Here is a 16,820-nt window from a genome sequence, read left to right on the forward strand (position 1 = left end):
GTCAGAGGGGACTCATGAGGATTTAATGAGATAATGAATGAATAAAACACCTATCACAGTTCCTGGCACAAGACAGTATTTAACCATTAACATTATTATCATTGACTATGGATATATTTTATTTCTAGGACCCAAAACAATTTACATGCTACCTACTAGTATGGAAGTCCTAAAGACAGAAAACAGTAAGATATTTATCATGCCACTGATATGTCTAAGATAGGAAGTTTGGGGTAAGAGCAGAAAAAAAAAAGTAAATCCTTTCCTTAAAAAGGACAGGCTGTCTGTCTCCATTACAGACGGCTGTCATACAAAGGCTGGAGCAACTCTTTAGGCAGAATCAGGGACACTGGGAAACGGTAGATCCTTTGCAACGTAGGGGCATCTATTTACCGCTCCCTGTCCCAACCCTGGGCTTTCTTGTGGATAACTGATTCATGTGTGCAAATTGTAGCAGGGAGGGCAGGATAAGGGCCTCAAAGTTGTTTAACTCTAGACTTTAAGGGTATTTTTGAGAACTCTTTGTATAAAAATATGCCGGTTATATGGCCAATCAAGTCACAGGACTGATACTTGCTAATTTTGCATTTTGTTCAATGGTGATACATACCTTGTGATTCTACAATAAATCTATCTTTTCTTACTTTTTTGCCCAATAGGTTTGCATCTATGCAACATGAAGTTTCTAGATGAAAATAGAATTGTGTTCCAAAAGAGACAAAACATTAAGAAATGTTATTTTATATGCCAAAAAATGTGCCTTACTAGCTTTGAAGTAAGTGTCCTTGTATGTTAATAGTGTAAATTTGCTTGTGATTTAGTTCTTCTTTAAACAACTTTTTTAAAAAAGGCAGCAAAACAAGCATAAGGCAGTTATATCTGGTTGTGTGATCTTTAGGGGTTCTTGCTGGGAAACTTGTGACAGTGACACCTCCTGGTTCCCTGTTGCATTTAACACATGTAAATAGGTATTTACGGCAGGTGGTCAAGACCAAAACCTATTTGGTCTTCAAAGCATGTCCAGGAGAGGTCGTTGGCATTTTCTCATTTTCCCTGGCATCTATGTAACTGCAGATAGCAACCCTGTTAAGTTGTGGGGTGACTCATTTTGGTTACATTCTCTAGGTGACTCATTAAGCATTTTTGCCCATCTTGAGTCCTCCATTCTTACCCTGGTGGACCGTAAACTCCATAATAAGACTGCTTTTAAATTGTTCACCTCTGTACCCTCTCCTGGCAGCAGTCAACAAAAACGTGTTGAACAAATAAAGAAAAATGAATCTAGTGGTTGTCTCATCCATGCATGCATCCATTCATCCATTTCTCAAGGTTTCTGCTGACAGAAAGTGTCAGCCTTTGTTTCCTGTGCTTTGGAAAGTGATCATTTAAGTTCTCCACCACTGAGGAATTGTCAAGTACACATGGTAAAAATAAGCTGTCTTGTCCAGGTGGTTCATCCTGTACACCAAAAGTTGGTGGGTTTGATTCCAGGTTAGGGCACATACCTAGTTTGCAGGGTTGTCAGGGTGCATACAGGAGGCAACCAACTGATGTTTTTCTCTCACACTGATGTCTCTCTCCCTCTCTCTCCTCCCTTTCTTCCTCTCTCTCTAAAGTCTATAAACATTCTCAGGTGAGGATTAAAAAAATTAAATATACTGGAGGTGAGGTTATAATCTATTAATGTGCAGAGGGATTACACAAACTGTTTGGAAACATCTCAGAAAACTTGAGAGGTGGCATCTAATTTCCCTCTCTCTGCTCCCCACCCTTCACATTTGCTCCCCTTAAACATATTCACTATGTGATAAGCTGGGAGCCACCTTACCTTTTTTGAGATAATCTTTAGAGAATGATATAATTAACTGCAGCCTGTTTAGGTGGCTTACCTATATTTAAAGCCCTAGCTTTAAGATAAAATCAATAAATAAAGAGTTGAAAAAGAAGCAGAGTAATCCCTAAAAATTCCTAGACATATACCCTGTCTCACTTTTGAAAAGGGACACTGCTTAATCTTGACTTATTTGAGACTTCATTCTGTGAGTTCAGTTAGCTGTGGGTTCACCTTTATTAAAATGTGTAGATGCTAAAAAAGTATAAAGAAAGTTTATTTCAACCAGAGGCATTTATAATCCAGTGTCATTACTAAATGCTGTTGTAATTGATAAGCTCTTTGATGAGCAGAAGTCAGAGTCTATCACAGAGACAGATGTGATTCATTGTAAAAGAAAAACAGTGTTAACAGCTACTTAGGTATATAGTTCAACCAGTACATAATTACCTCTGGGGACGAGCTAGCTGTGGAGATTCCGCTGGAAGTAGGTAAGTTAGATCACTTGAAATTTTCACATAAGCTTCAGACTTCACTGTAAAACTGTTCTACTCAATTGATCTTCATAGTTTTTGAAAAGAAAAATTGTGGAATAATTTGAGCATCCCTCTCTTCTCATCTGACCTGTTTTGTTTCTTGGGCAGAGACATTAACTGTTAATCAGATATCTAAGAACATGGGAAAACAAGTAAGAATAGGAAGCCTGGGTAATGCATTTCAATATTATCCATTATTCATGTGCACTACAAAGCAGTGGGCGGTGGGAGAAATAGAATCATTTGTAAAATTCAGATGTTGATAATGGTAACATTTTAGTTTTCATGGGCAGTGATTGTAAAGCATTAAGGACTTTTGCTGACTGTCACAGTGAAGTGTCTGGTACCAGTATTGACTTTGTTTCATGAAGAGCTATAAAATTAGATACAATGTACAAGACAACTTTTTCTAGGCATTGGCAAACAGGCAAAGCAGGACTTTGATCTTTGAGAGAAGATAAACACTAGAGCCTTGCATTCACTTTTTTTTTTGCCTAGAGGTACATTCACTGGACCAAAGGGTAAGGAGGTGGAGCTAAGTATGGGGTGGTGGTTTCAATGAATTGAGGAGGCAGAGTTTGTCATTTGAGGTTTTGAGGTTGCTAGAATTAGCAGAGTAGTGTACTGAAGAAAAGAGAGATGTATGGGAGAGGGGGCCTAGAAGTGTATGTGGAGATGCTTTTGTGGGCCATTTTCTGAGGACTTGATGTACATTAAGAGGCAATAACCTTTGAGGACTAGTAGAGAGTAGCCACTGTGAGACAGACAAAGGTACAAGAACTGGGACATATTGGAATTCTAATCTAGCCTGAGAGGAGAGACTTCACTAAGCACCTGGGCATTGAATTGAGATCCTAGAAGGTCCAGCTTTAGCAGTGAGAACCATGTACTAGAGTGAAGCCCATGTGTCTGGACTAAGGAAAGAATAAAAATATCAATAACTCTGCCCTAAGAGTGAAAGGATAAATAGGATCTCTTAATGCCATAATTGCCTGCCAGAACAAAACTCAGTACCCTTTGAGGAAGACAATACAATGTGGATTCCCTAAATGTATCACTTAGTGTCTGGTGTACAAGAAAAATACTTGACATGTGAAGAAGTAGACCCATTAACAAACAAACAAACAAACAAAAAACAATAGAAAATAGCCTGAAATAATCCAAATATAAGGATTTTAAAAGAGTAATAATAAATACATTCAAGGACTTAAAGAACATAAAACAGATGACATAAGATAAATGGAAAGATGGAAATCTCATAGAAATAAATGTAAACTATAAAAAGGTCCGAATATATATTTTATAACTACAAAGAATAATTTCTGAAATATTTACTAAATTGCTTTTAGAGAAGATTAGAGACTATAGAAAGAATCTATAAACTTTAAGACACATTAATAGAAATTATCCAATTTAAGTAACAGAATTTTAAAAGGAAAAAAGTAAACAAATCTTCAGTGACTTGTGGGACAAAAGCAAGCAGTCTGATATTTGTATATTTGGAGTCTCAAAAAAAAAAAAAGAAAAGAAAGAAAGAAAGAAAAGGGAAGGAAAAAGAGAATGATGAAGCAGAAAAAGTTATTTAAAGAAATAATTGCTTAAATATTCCTAAATATGACAAAAACATCAACTTACAAGTAATATATTTAGAAAATTAAAGCATAATGAATACAGAGGAAACCACCGCTAGGAATGTAATAGCCAAACTGTTAGACTACAAAGGGAAAAGCTATCAAGAGAGGGGGAAAAGCATAGGCATAGGAAACAACAGTAAAAATTATTCTAGACTTCTAAACAAAAGCTAGAGGCCAGAAGACAATGGAATGACGTGCAGAGAGAAATGCAGAAAGAAAAAAAAAATGTCAACCTAGATTTCTATATCCAGTGAGTATAAAATTGTTTCAAAAGTGAACATTAAATGAAGGTTTGCTATCTAAGCTTAAATTAGATTAAAAATCTAAAGATTGTACTGCTAGCTGCCCTGCATTATATGAAATGATAAAACAAGTATATTAGGTAAAGGAAAGTGACAACAAATGGAAATTTGGATTCATAGAAAGGAATGAAGAACATTAGAAATAGTAAATATATGGACTAATATAGTTTTAAAAACCTTGTTTTTATATTTTAAAAACTTTTAAAGAATAACTTACATTGTACTGTGGGATTTGTAATGTACATAAAAGTAAAATATGAGATGCCAATAGCACAATGGACGAGAGAGTAGTAAATGAAATGGTACTGTTGTAAGAGTGTTATATTTTACATGAAATGGTATTATATTTATTATAGGTAGGCTCTGCTAAGGATACATATTGTCAGTCCTAGAGTAAACACACACAAGTGAACATGTGCACACACATACACTACAGAGATATAAGTAAAAAGCCAACACTGGCAGTAAGATGGAATGCTAAAAAAACACTCATCTTAAAAATTAAGAGAGCAAAGAAGAATGGAAAAGTTTTGATGTTACAAATATTAAATGAATATCCAGATGGTAGATTCAAAACGCAACCATATTATTACATTAAATGTTAATGGCCCTAAAACCCTAATGAAAAATCAGAGATTGTTAGTGTGAGTTAAAAATGAAAGACCTAACTATACGCTGACTACAACATATGCACTTTGAATATGAAAATACAAACCACTGAAAGTAAAAGGAATGAAAAATATATGCCATGCAAACACTAATTTTTAGAAAGCGACTGTGGCTATATTAATCAGATAATGTAGATTTCTAGATAAGGGGGCTTACCAAATAATGATAAAGGGGTCAATTCCTCAAGGACATATAATAGTAAATGTTTACACAAATAATAACAGAGCCTCAAAGTACAGAAAGCAAGGGTAAGTTTTCCCCATGAAACATTATATTATAAAAGAATAAACATACAGAAAAGCTGAAGAAATTTTACTATGGGCTTCCTATATAGACACCACCGGCAGCTGACCGTTAATATCTTACTATGCTTGCTTTATCATTTTCCTATGTCTCTGTCTCTCCTTCTTTCTTTCCATCAATTCATCAATGCCCTGATTTTGAAACTGCTCTGTGAAGTTCTAGGGAGTGTGTGTGTGTGTGTGTGTGTGTGTGTGTGTGTGTGAGTGTGTGTGTGTTTTGGAGGAGGGCTGTGCTCTGGGAACTGCTACCCTTTTGACCAGAGAATGTATGCTTTTTATTGTTGTTGTTATTCTATTTTATGTGCTGAGTTTCTGTTTAGATTTTAGCTGAAGATATAGTTTTGTGGCTGAAAGTAAAATTTTCACAGCTTTCATTCAAAGGCATTATGAGAAGAATCCATTCTTTTAATCTAGTTTAGCATAATCCACAAATTATGCTAACTCTGATTGGTATACCAACATTGGGTGACTTTAGTGAGGACAGGGACCATCCTTCATTTTGAATTGCCTTTAGGTCCAGGCCCACAGCAAGCAGTCAGTATATCTTATAGCATGAATTCAAGTGGACAAGCTGTTTATTCTGAAAATAATATTGTATTTTGTGGATTCACCTATGGGACTATGGCACAAATCGGACAGTTCTCCACTGGCTATCAGCTATGTTAATTACCAGCTAATGATGGGACTATTTTACTTCCAGAATTCATGAAGGCAATTTATTAATTATAAAAAAGGCATAAATTCATTCTGCTTAGTTCAATTTTTACTTCCTGATATAACCCAACTCAAAAATATCAACACTGAAGTATTGCTTGCTTTTAAATTAAACAGACAAGATTGAAGACAAATTTGGAGTCTGAGAGCTAACATCAAATAAATTCTAAATATCAAGACTTAGTTTTCTTCTGAGTCCATTCCCAAAATAAGAAAGCCCTTGACAGCTTATTTCATGTTTTCTGAAGTTTTATTTCCACTGGTAACATTCTCTAGGAGGGTTCTTTATGTGCAGTATAACCAGTAATGGAAAATTTTCTATACAAAATCAGCTCAGAAGACTTGATGAGCTTAAGGAATTATCTTATCCTTGAGGACACAGTGGATGATATTTGTGCCCCCCCCCCAATTCCTGCTACAGAAGAGAGGCACTGTGAAATAAGGAAGGTTGTCTTAAGTACCCCATAATATATGATGAGGTTTCCAGGTGTTTGAGAAGAGTGCATCATTCATTCCATTCTTACCTCAGAATATTGGACAGCATGTGTCTAGGCTGAGTTTTCTACTTTTAGAAGCCTTATTTTTTACTTATCAAGAATGCATTTCAGTTGGAAGAATTTTAGTCTCTCTGACACCATACCCTAAAATTAATTCCAGCTAGATTCAAACAATAACTGTATAAAATCTATCATGAAAAAACTAGACTAGAAATTAGTATTTATTCCAACTATAGTGAGAGAGGACCTTATAAACTTAAAGGCAAAAAGAAGAGCTCATAAAATAAAAGAGTAATAGGTTTTACTCCATTAAAAATGCAATCTTCTGCCTGTCAAAAAACAAAACAAAAACAAAAATGGAGGTAAGTTTTTGTAGCAAATATAAGTGACAAGTGCCTAGGAACATTAAAAGACTAAGACCTCAAATCAATTGATAACAATGTGCAATTGCAATAGTTAAATGGGAGGCCAGTTATGAGCATTTTCCATCCTAAAGCCCTCATTTTCAATTCTTTCCTGCTCAGTAGAAGAACTCAGTTGCCCAGGGTCTCTTCTTGCTTGCTATCTGTCAGTCATACAGTACTCTGAGCCCAAGCAGGGATGTGACCTCACATTCCATTGCATTCCCTAACTGGGACCCTCTAGCTCTTAAATGCAATCTTTAGTGATGTTTCTATGAGCTCTAAAAACCTGGAGTTCCCCAGTGATACTGTCCTGTGCCATTTGTTATTAAGCATCAGTGTTTCATACTCTTATTGGAGATGTTGTGGTCTCATTTCTAGAAAGAAAATTACATGTTTCGCTTTTTGACTTCTCATCTCTGAAAAATTGAATGCTTGAAATGTGTGTGTGTGTTCAAGGATATAGGCTACAGAAGAGTAATATAGAAAATGATAATGGGAAGGTCTGCCCCAGTATTAGCATATTTTCTAAACTTCTGGAAGCAGAAAAATGAGTGTGATGACCTGAGGGAGCTTATGACCAAGTGAGCATGTGTTCTGAGCCACGTTTCAATAAATCAGATTGAGCAGGATTCTCAATGTTACTTCACTCACCATTTACAGGGGTGGAATGTAAGCCATGCTTGCATTCTGCCAGCAACTACCCTCTTAGCAGGTAGGTCTTGTCCCATTGTAGAGCCTCAAATAAAATATACATAAGCATTCATTCATTCATTCATTCATTCAAAGAGCTTTTAAGGGATAACATATTCTGTTCAAGGCACTGTAAAATATACAAAGAGAAATTCTCAAAAGTTTTAAATCTTAGCAACTGTGGATGTACACAAGTAAATGTAAGGTCAAAAAGGGTTAAGTGTCATAAAAACCTGACTGGAAATACACGATTAAAAATATAGTAAATAGGGACTTCTAGCTTAACAAAGATGGTGTAGACTCACTTTTCCCTGCTCTTCCCACTAAGCATAACTACGAACTCTGTAGATGAAGAGAGACAACTGAATGAGGATTCTGAAAGGTGATGAGAAAGTGAGCTCGTTTGAGACCCCAGGACTAGAAGAACAGCACAGTGGCAGGGTGACAAGAGTTCCCCCTCCTAAAAGAAGAAACCACCCAGACCAGGTGTTTCCTAACTCCCAAGTCAGTGACAGGAGGATGTCCAGGGAGGTTAATTTCTTTCCTTGATTAAATGGGGGTCTTTCTGGCAACATCAAACATGTTTGACACCACCAATGAGGAGGACTGATTAATGCCTCACCAAAAATATTGAATAGTTGGCCAGAGGAAGTGCTGTCCTTCCCCACTGGGCCTGAGACTTTCCTTTCTAATAAGAAATACTGATGTCAGCAGGTAGAATGGCAAGAGTCCCAGCTATTGCAAGTGGACTAATGCAGGAAGGTGCTTTTCCACTGCAGGCCTCAGATGCTTCTCACTTGCCCAGAGGGAGGGAGGGAGAAAGAATTATAGTCCAATATGTTTTGTGAACTTTGACATAGAAATAGTCAACAGAATATTAGCAAATCAAATCCAACAATGTGTAAAATGAATTATGTACCATTAACAAATGGAATTTATTCTAGCTACATAAGGGGTGATAACCAAGGCACAAAATGAGTGATCCTTATGGTGATAGAACTGTTAAATATTTTGACTGTTAGGGTAGGTACATGAACCTATGTAGGTTATAATATCATATAGAACTTAATACATTCACATGTGCATACATAATGAAATGATTACCAGTAAAACTGGGATTTGGGGGAACTCTGAATAAGAGTATGTATTGTATCAGAGTTGATGTTTTGGTTTGCTCTTGTGCTATGCTTTTGCAAAGTGTTACCACTAGGGAAAACTGAAAAGTGTGGGTTCTCTCTGTATTATTCTCAACAGTGATTTCAATTAAAATGAAATGCATAAAATGCTTTAAAATTTATATATATATATCCAGTTTTGATATACATATATCACTCTTTGAGCACTTATATGAACTGTTCTAATGACTTTATATCAATAACACTGTTTAATCCTCAAAAACTTTATGATGTAGGAAGTAATATTATCTCAGTTTTCAAATGTGGCAATCAAGACACAATGAGATTAAGCAATGAGTCCAAGGTCACAAAGTCTATTAAGTGACAGAGTCAGAATTAGAACCCAAGATTTTGGCTCCAGTATTCACAGCCCCAGCTAACAGGCTATCCTTTTTATCTACAGATTACTTATAGCTGAAGGCATTAGGAAGAACTTTATGGAAAAAAATGGCAGTTTCAGCTTTCTTAAAGAGGACATTATTATCTGATACATATATAACATTAACTGCACTATATATATTTGTTGAATCACTAAGTGACTTACCTTCTTTAAACCATTAGATGATTCCTTCTGTCTCAGACTATTTGCCAGCAGCCCAGTGTTTGCAAAATGAGAAAATGAGGAACCCAGGGCAATGAGCTCATTTTACTTTATTGCAGCATTGACTTTTTCTAAACTAAGGTCAGCATTCCCAAAGGCGATCTATTGGTATTCTGGGCAGGACAGTTCTTTGTTGTGAGGAGACAGCAAACACATTGCAAAAATTTTAGCAACATTTAGCATGTCTCCCAATGTCAATATTGCCCCCAATTCCTGGGACATTGAAGAAACTTCACCTCCTCCTCATTTCCTTGTTTCCCCTTGGTCAAGAACCTGTGCACTTTGTTTCTCTGTGGTTATCAGAGCTTGAAGCATCCATGCAACGGAAGTGAGGGATTCACATGATTCAAGAAGAACATTCCATCTTCCTTCTTGGCATAGCTGCATTCATGTGACAGTAAAGGAATAGAACTCCTTTCCCATCACAGTGGCTCTAAGCTTCAGTTTGAATTGGTCTAAATTATTCATTTCACTGTTTTTGGTTCTAATTGTCCTTTTTGATGGACATAAAGAAGTTTCTCCATTCACAGAAATGCTGCTGAGCACATACCATATAGCACACCCCAAACTAATCACTTACAATCTCAGTAGAAAGAAAAACATCTGAAAAGGAAAGTATTAATGGATTGTTTCTGTGAATGTGAAAAATCTCTTGGAAGGTCAATTTTCTTTAGGTGACTGGCAGGATAACAGCAGTGTTAATTATGTTGCCTTGTTAAATCTGAAAGAATGTACTGAACACTGGAAACCGTTTGGAAAGGCGGGAAGGAATCTGAAGCCATCTTCATTAGATGCAAATGCACCATTCCCAGGCACTGGGTCTGGATGTGCTCACAGGAGACAGTTGCAAGCTTGAACTTTCCACTCTGAGACTTTTGAGGAATACTCATGTACATACAGGGGTGGGAAAGGCAGGATTTCCACTTCAGGTTTTGAGTCCTGGCCAAGTTCCTTTCCTTCTCCCGTGAGGAGAGGGGAAGGAAGAAAATTTGGACAAAGGGTTGTGGGGGTGCCCAGATTCACTGGGACGCCAACACCTTCAGTCTCGTTGTCTTGGCCCCTGGTGGCAGATAAGCTGTCTGGCTCTGAGGACGGGGAAAACAAATCTTGCCCCCAGTAATATAGTTCTTTGAAAAGAGCCCGCGCAAAGTGTAAGGCTTGCATAGAAGAACAAAACAAGCTATGACTTGCATAAACAATGGAAACACAGCATCTCTTTCCATAAATATAGTTCCAGGATTGGATTTTTGTGTAAACAGAGAGCCCCAGAAGTATATAAGGATACCATTCAAGGTAAAACCAGGGGTTCAGAGGCCCAGCTTTTGTACCTGGCTTGAATTTCAGATGAGATAAAACCAGCAGATCTGCTAAGTTGCAGTGCAGAAGCTTACATGGCTTCTTGAAAAAAAAGCAATTTATTTTAGATTACAGCACAGCGGCTATCATTTAAACTGCTAGGGATTGTAATTGAACTTAGAACTAACCTTCTCTGTGAACACGGTGCAGTAACAAGTTTACCCAGGCTGTTCTAAATAACATGGATGCCAGGTCTTCAAGACAGATGGTAGCCCAAACCTCAAATCACTAATGTCTTGAAAACCGTCCAATAAGGAGCCCATTAAAATGTACATTCTGGGAAATGTACCTAGCTGGCTACTCAAATGCACAGTTGCTGTCCATTTTGGGGGGGATATTACTATGAAACGGCTAGGTGGCAGCAATCGAGAGGAAATGAGAGAACGTATAATTAGCACCAGGGAACCTTTTGTTCAATTTCCATCTCTATTTACGGTCATGAAGGAGTTTTCAGGGAGGTTGTGTGCAGGGAGAAACCAGGATAAAGAAAATAGTCCCTCTTGATAAGGGATAATCTTTGATTTGATAATGAAAGGAATGTGTTTACCCTCCAAACCCCAGAATATCATCCTGTCATTAAGTCCTAATGAAAGCTTAATTGTTCTGTTGGGGAAAAAATGATGTGTTTCATTTCCGTACACTGCATTTGCTCCCTCCGTATTATAAATAAATCTAGTTATATGAAACCCACTCTTCCTCCAGAGTTGTCCAGAGACTCAGAAGGCAACATTTCACCCAGGCTTAATTTTATTTATTTTTGTTTTTATTGAAAGAGCTTGTCACAATGCCCTTGCTCTTTTTATGACTTTCTTTTTTTGTTTTGCTTTTATGAAGGCAATAACCTGCACATAGTTTACAAATCAAATAGTTTTGAAACACTTATAATGAAAAGTAACAGTTCTCAACTCCATCTTTTCCTGTCTAGTTGCACTCCATAAATGCAGCCTCTGTAACCCATTCCTGGTTTCACCTTCTTATCGATAGTTAATATTTTATCCATTTTATGTTATCAACTGCTTTTCTTCTAAGAAAGAGGAGGATTTAGCTTACTTAACTCAACTTTTCACATTTCTCACTATAAGACAACATTATTCTCAAGTTCTATTGGACTTGCCATGTCTAAATCGTATTAAAGCTCCCCTTATTGATCCATCAATCTAGTCAATATCGCTTACCTCCTCAGTGGAGATGAGATATGAGCTCTCAGACCCTTTTCTTCACTATTTTCCATCTTACACTTTTCATTCTCAGTCAGCTATACCATTATTTTTGCATTGTCAAGTTTAACTTACATTTGCTCTGTCACCAAAGTGGTCTGTCTTTGTGATTTTTACTAAGTTGAAAATAATTAAAAGGGTATACATAATTAGGACTTTACTAAATTATTTACTGGAGACCCAAGTGGTTTCTATAGTTACAGTGTCACAACTTCTTTGATATGCAGAGGAGATTGTGTCTGGAGTCAGGGTCAGGTAGGTTCTCTGTCTTCGTTATTTTGTCAAAATCATTCCATCTTCTAGTGTGTATAATATATTTCAAATCTTTCTTATAAAGTTAATTATTTTCTTATTTACTTACTGGAATTTCTGATGTGCTCTTGCCTTTCCAGAGTGTGCGCCTCAATCATACCAAGTTTTTCAAAGCTCATAATTACACTGTCTCTTCTATTGGTTCTCCCTCTTTCCTGTAGATCTCCGTTCCACTGTCATTTAGACAGGTTGTTCTCTAGACCTTCTGGATGGGAGTAGCCTAAGATTCCCCTGTTGCTCGTCCAAGTGGATTAACTCTTTCCTGGATCCAATGGGCTTTCTATTATTGACTTACTTTCAAATTTTACTAGTAACTTTGCAGGAAAGGGTGAATGGGAGGTAAAATCTGAGTCCATGCAAGTCTGTGATTTTTCAGTTTGCCATCAGACATGACCAATAGTTCGGGAATAGACTTTTGCATTGAAAATAATTTTCACTACTATCTTTTAGCATCCAACACCACTGTTAAGAAATTTGTTACTTTGATCCTTACTTTTCTTATAGGCTATCCTCCCTGTTTTTTTCTTTTTTAGTAGGCTATTAGGAATTTCTCTGAAGCCTTAGCTTTCTAACACCTCACAGTTAATTTTCATTGGAACTGGATAGATTCCTATCTTAAAGATTCACATCTCCCTTTATCTCTGGGAAGTTTTCTAGTGTAATTTCATTGAAAATCTCCTCCAGTTTCCCATTTTTCATTCTGAAACTCCTATTGGTCCACACTTAGTCCTCCTGGGTTAATCCTGTCTATTTTATGTTTTTCTCACATTTTGTGTACTTAGTGTATAGTATAGGAGATTTCGGCAACTTTGCCATCAAGCTTTCTATTGAATTTTTTCTTCAAGCAATAACGTAATTCCCAAGAAATTGTTCCTTCTGAATATAATTCTGTTTTTGTTTTGCAGTTACCAAATCTCCTCAAATTATTCTAAAAGATATTAAATAAATTTTTAAAATTCGTATATTTTTCATAAATTGCATTGTTTCCTTGGTGTCATGTTTTCTGATGTTTTGCTTGCTCACTTTCTTTGTGGTGGCCTTTTTTGCCATATTAGATTCCAGATCATCTGTGGTTTGTATGACAAAGGCTGTTTGTGAGCCCTTCAAGTGGATAATCTTGTAAATGGCCTGCTTGAAGGCTGAAGTTTAGACTGTGTACGTGGTCATGGGGAGAATCTGACTTGCAGAATGAGGCTTCAACACCCATGATAATTGCCCTGCTTATTCTCCGGACACGTTTTTATTGCCTTGAACCTAGTGCTAGTGCTAGGCCAGTCCCATGGAGAGCCAGGAGAAAGGGCAGTCAGTGTTATATGTACTGACATTTAGTAATACATACCCACTTCTTCCATCCTCTGTTCCACCTGCTATTTCGGTTTTTCTGGGATACTCACTCTCAGGCAAGTCTGTTCTCTTCTTTGCTGAAATCCCCTTTTAGGCTGTGGTTTCCTTTGCTATGGTTTGTAAGTCAACAGACTTATTAAAATCACTCATTTAATGGCTTCTTCCCATTCTCTTTGTGGTTACGGTTTACACCTTTGTACTCATTTGGTATCATTTAGCAAGTAGTTTGGGTGGGAAAGGAGGTAATGGGTTTGCTCAGTTACCCATGTGAACCAGAACACTTTCTTTTTAAAAAGAGAGTTGGTGATTTTCATATGTCACATGCTGGAGCAATGCCATGTAGCTCTTCATTTTACTTTCAACCTTTTGTTAATCTGAGGCAGTCACAGAAACTTATGCAAACATATTATTAACTAGATGGAGTTCATACAATGTACATTTTTTAAAAAGGGGGGTGTTCTGCTATTTTATCTACACTCCTTAACTAATCATGTGAGTTTTTGTTTTCTTAGGCTTTAATAAATTTGGCAAGGTTATAACTTCTTGAAAAGCTCCATTTTTTAATTTATTGAAGAAAACATTGTTGATCAAAATATTTTCCTTCTTTCTAATTAGATGAATGGGCCAAGACCTCAAGAGTAGATATGCCCAAGGAGAAACACAGTGTCCAGTGACTGTGCGATACTATTCATTGTCAGAGATTTTCAAGTTAAAATCAGTATCTATGTCAGCCATACGATTTAAAAAGATTTTAAAATATGCTAATTACTGAAAATCACTGTAAAATGGCTACTTATTTTTAAAGTATAGTTTATTGATTATATTGTTACAATAGTTCCAATTTTTTCCCCTTTGCTCCCCTCCACCCAGCACCCCCTCTCCCCCAGCAAAACGCCCCCAACCCCCAAATCCGTGCCCATGGTTCGTACATACAAGCTCTCCCGCTTCACTAAAATGGCTACTTTTATATATTTTTGGTAGGAACAACAAAATTTGGTACCAACTTTTGGGTACTTAAAATGTTTATAATATTTAACCTATTGCTTTCCCATTTTAGAAATTGAAATTAAGAAAATAATCAGAAATTAAGATAATTTCTCAAAATGTTTATTGTTTATTGTAGCATTATGTATAATAGAAAAATCCTAAATAATATGCATATAGAAAAAAGATTTAAAATTTGGTACATACATACCATGGGATATTATATGGTTCATACATTAAAATGAGGTTTATATATAGTTTTTAATGAATTGTTAAACTATATGGGTGTCATTTAGGTAAAAAAAAGACTCTAGAAATTATATATATATTAAGATCTCAACCATTCAAAAAAGAAAAAAAAGTGCTAGAAGGAACTATACTAAAAGTTTAACTGTTGTTGCCTCTTGTTGGTTGAATTGTATGAAATGCCTTCTTTTTCTGCTTATTAACATTTTGTTTTTTCCAGATATTTGTAGTGAATATACTTGGTTTTGAAAGAAAAAAAGAAAAGCACTTTAAATTATGTGCTTCTGAAAGCAAACCTTTTTAAAAGTGTCACCAAATAACCCATATGGCTTTTCCCCCCAGAACTTTTTACCTTTTCTATCACAGACTCAAGAGTGGACTATAAAAATTGGTGTATGAAGTGTTTTCCATTATTGAAAGTATCTTTCAGATGCAACTGGAAAAGCTAACTGCTGTATTATGTGTGATTTGCTGCTTTTTGCTCCCTGCTCCTCTTTATATCAAACACCTGATTCCAAAGTCTGATTTGTGTCAACATTAGCTAAAGGAATATTCAGATTGTCTAGAAAGGGGAAACTGCAGCTACATCTGTGACTCTGAATGGAATTAGAGACACAGTGATAAACAGTGTACTGGAGTCAGACCCTCAGCTTTAGTCCTGGCTGATCACTTGGTAAAGGTCACAATTTTCTCTTGTGAGAAATGAGGTCATTGAACTGGGTGATCCTCAGGTCTTTCTAGCGCTTTTGCTCTGACTGTGCAAATATCTTATCCTAGCAAAGACCAGTTGAAACTAAGATACAGAAATGACTCATTGAGAAGCAAGCGCTCTAATAGTATATGTCTTTGGCAATTTCTGTGCCTTAAAAAGAGAACATTGACTTTGTGAAGTAACAGTTTTACACGTCCATTTGGAAGATAAGAAAACAGAGGCATGGAGAAGCCCAGTGTAAAAAGCACAGTTCTCAAGGTTGCTAGCGGTATTTTAGATCTGAGAGGCAAGTTATTTGCTCTCCGATGCACAGTATGGACTGAGTATTTTGACCCACAGAACATAAAAGTAGGTGGACAAATGATTCATTTGGGTGTGTTTGTTTCTTCTCACTAAAAGGTACTGGTCTGTGGAGTTCTGTGAGAAAACCACGCCACCTTGGGACAGGTGCCGGTGCTCTGTACAGTGAAAGCCTCGCGGGCCCTGCTGGCCTCTGCTCTTTCTGTATTGCTGCCCTCCCTCCCGTCCTTCCTACTTTAAAAAAGACCCAAAATAGAAAATGCTGTCTTTTTTTCATATTATAAAAGGAATACCTGCCTATTTAATACAATTAAGATTCAAAATCCAACACATAGAAAGAGTATTTTTTAAAAGTAAATACCACTTATGCTGCCTCACAGCAATTTTCTCCCAGACTTGGTTCTGTGCATACATACGTGCACACAAACACTGTGCATGTGTACACACACACACTAAATCTATATATCCAATAATATTATTTTGTTAGCTTAGCCAGCAATTTTCCTTGTCTGTAGAACTTTACATCATCATCTATAATTCTAGCATAGTGTTACTCTGTATGGGTGAAATATAGTTTACCTACATCATCCATTTTGATGAACTTTTAGCTTGCTTCCAACTTCAGCTCTTAGAAGCGATGCTTCAGTGAAGAACTTCGTATGTATATCTTTGCACCCTTGTTCTATCGGTTCTCAAGCAGAATATTGTGAAAATGGAATTTCAGTGCCAAAAATATCTATGTGTGTATTTATTTGTATGTGGGTGTGTATGATAAAACACACACATGCATATGCAGTGCTAAATAGTCCTTCAGAACAGTTGTCCAGTTTATACCTCTACTGCTGTTGCCACAGCTTTATTCCTCCACGTTCCCCCTCTTCATTTCTGTATTTGTTTGTTCTGCTTTAGGCGCCCACCCTTTCCCAACCACTGCACCCCCCTACCCCCAGCCTTTAGACCTGGTGCACTATACCAGGGTGATAAAATACCACAC

At 36.7% G+C, this 16,820-nt stretch overlaps 1 protein-coding gene across 1 annotated transcript in view; it reads left to right on the plus strand.

Moving 5' to 3' along the window:
* The first annotated feature begins 2,266 nt into the window (after positions 1 to 2,266).
* The window catches only part of FHIT (fragile histidine triad diadenosine triphosphatase), a 954,345-nt gene continuing 939,791 nt past the window's right edge, over positions 2,267 to 16,820 (plus strand). The window contains exon 1 of the mRNA XM_090282940.1: positions 2,267 to 2,322. The gene's annotated coding sequence lies outside the window, so the exon portion shown is untranslated. The remainder of the gene's footprint in view (positions 2,323 to 16,820) is intronic.

This window comes from Furipterus horrens, unplaced genomic scaffold, assembly GCF_987537825.1.
Source record: "Furipterus horrens unplaced genomic scaffold, mFurHor1.1.pri manual_scaffold_7, whole genome shotgun sequence".
Classification (NCBI taxonomy): domain Eukaryota; kingdom Metazoa; phylum Chordata; class Mammalia; order Chiroptera; family Furipteridae; genus Furipterus; species Furipterus horrens.